Source organism: Propithecus coquereli, unplaced genomic scaffold, assembly GCF_000956105.1.
Source record: "Propithecus coquereli isolate 6110/MARCELLA unplaced genomic scaffold, Pcoq_1.0 Scaffold180, whole genome shotgun sequence".
Taxonomy (NCBI): domain Eukaryota; kingdom Metazoa; phylum Chordata; class Mammalia; order Primates; family Indriidae; genus Propithecus; species Propithecus coquereli.
The window spans coordinates 139,041-141,422 of record NW_012142746.1 but is presented as its reverse complement, the minus strand read 5'-3'; the positions used below and the strand labels follow the sequence as shown (position 1 = coordinate 141,422).

The window sequence follows — 2,382 nt, the reverse complement described above, 5'->3', positions numbered from 1 at the left end:
AGGCTGACGCCACGGCACTCACTCTAGCCAGGGCAACAGAGTGAGACTCTGTCTCAAAAAAAATAAATAAAATAAAGTTTTATTGAAGCACAGCCATGCCCATTTGCTTATGTATTGTCTGTGGCTGCCATCACTACGACAGTTGAGTAGTTGCCACACATACCATAATGTCTGCAAAATCTCAAATATTTACTACATGGTCCTTTATAGAAAAAATTTTGCCTACACCCTCGTCTAGATCTCCAACTGACCATATGAGGGACAGCCACCTGTTGATCTCAACAACACTCTGGTACTTTACATTGAAAAAAAACCAAGCCATTGAAATTCAGGTCCTATTTGTTTATTCTCACTCATACATTCTTCCTCAGCTATCCCAGAATGATTGCCTAATGCAGATGGCCTGAATGTCAGTTGATTGTACATTGAAGATGACCACTTATGTCCTTGGGGAGTACGGCTCTCCCCTCTCCGACCCACCTCCAGGCCAAAATTTCACCCAGATGCTCTGACTCGGTCAATCCTGGGATCGGATTGACCCCAGGAAGTCTGACCGCCTAATTACTACACAGCATCAAGGACCTTGGAAGGTGTCAACATAAGGAAACTTCTGCCCAGCGATCCGAATTCTGAAAGGAAGAAGTTCCCTGAAACTCAAGGAAAGGGCTGCAGTGACAATAACCTTTGTCAAAACCGGGGCCTTGTCACCTAACTGGTGGTCATGATGGTGGTGAAGATTCTAATTGCCTTTATATCACAAGCTGACCATCCATATTTCACTTTTCTGTTTAAGTGACTTCTTTTTGATTATCACTTTTGTAAACTGGATGTGATATTACTTAAATTTCGTTTTTTATTTTTATCATCATTTTAATTTAAAAAATACAATGACACTTTTTTTTTATGATTACCTTTATTTTATGGCAAGTTCTGCAGGTCTTCCACTTATGGAAATGATATAAAATCTCCTTTTTGATTGAGTATGTAAAAGTAAAAAAGTTAATTCATTTAAAGAAAACTGCTAATGATAGTACAGTTAGTGGGCTGATATGGCAAAAAATGTGAAGTCAGTATGAGAATAACCGAAGTTCCAGAAACGGTGCTTATGTCTAGACTGCATTGGAAAATGTCATAGAATTCCGGATTCACAGAGTGGGAGCCACGTTGAATGGTGCAGGAGAGAGCACCTCACTCAGAACCATCCCTCTCTCTCTCAACCCTTCTCACTCCAGAAGTGATCCCCAAATGTCTCCCAGTGGGTTCCCAGACTGCTGGTCTCCTGGTGCAGCTTCTCCACCACAAAGTCTACAGCTGATATTGCCGTGATGACCAGGCAAAGCTGAGTGAGGGCCCAGGTGGACGTGGGCTTGCTCTGCCCCGTGCCTGCTCTAGTGTGTGCTCTCCGTGTATCTGCTTAGTACATTGGTGGAGGTGGAGAGGTTTGGGGGGTGGAGTGGGAGCTCCAGATGTGCCACTCTCCCAGGTCCTACCCAACGGCTTAGGAGTCAAGGCCAGTCCCCAGGGTTTTACTCTCCACGTCATTGACTTCCACATGGGACACTGCAGTGAAAGGCAATGGCCCCAGTCGACTGCCACTTAAACAAGAGATGTACTGCTGACAGCTAAAGTGACACCGGGAAATTATACACTTTTGCAAATTGAGACCTGGTGCAAGGCTTGGTCTACACAAGCCTCAACCATCACACCTGCAGAGTCATCCTGAGCAAGGAATGGACTTTGGAGGGGCCCGCCAGGCACAGGCAAGGTCTAGGAGTGGCCGCTTCCGTTTGCAAAATTGATTGGTGTAACAGGCGGGTATGTGATTCAGCAGTGGATTAGGAGAGTAATTCCTCATTATCTTTGATATTTTGCTAACACAGCACTGTATGATCTTCATAGCCAAGAGCAAAGGGTCTTTCTCAGGTTGCAAAGGCCAGCTGGCTGGGGCACAAGGCAGGATGGTGAACTGGTGTGTGTGTGTCTGCGCATTGTGCTAAGTGACTAGAAACATCCGTGGTGTCTAATGAGGAGGACCACCCAGACTGTCGCGTGTGAGTAAAGATAGAGGTGCTATTTATTAGCATGGTCCTTCTTGCCTGTGTTTTTATAAATAAAACTGAGGTAGGAAGGAACCCTAGCCCAGGTCAACCTTTGTAGAGTGAATCCCTTCTGGGGACTGATTCCAATGCTGTCACCAAGTCCCCACTCCCACCACAGGGCCACCTCACCAGCCTGCCACATGGCTAGATTGAGTGCTAATGAATATCCCTTTTGGAATGTGGGTTTCCAGAAGCTTCATTTCAGCTGAAACCGACGTCCTTGGGCAAGAACCCTTGGACATCTCTGGGATTGTCACGTGCTTTTATGGCCGCTGGTTGCCCA

At 45.8% G+C, this 2,382-nt stretch overlaps 1 protein-coding gene across 1 annotated transcript in view; it reads left to right on the top strand.

Annotated features, from left to right (window-relative positions):
- LOC105808845 (liver carboxylesterase 1-like) overlaps positions 1–2,382 on the top strand; it is a 61,853-nt gene that overhangs the window by 18,684 nt on the left and 40,787 nt on the right. The gene's annotated exons all lie outside the window — the stretch shown is intronic.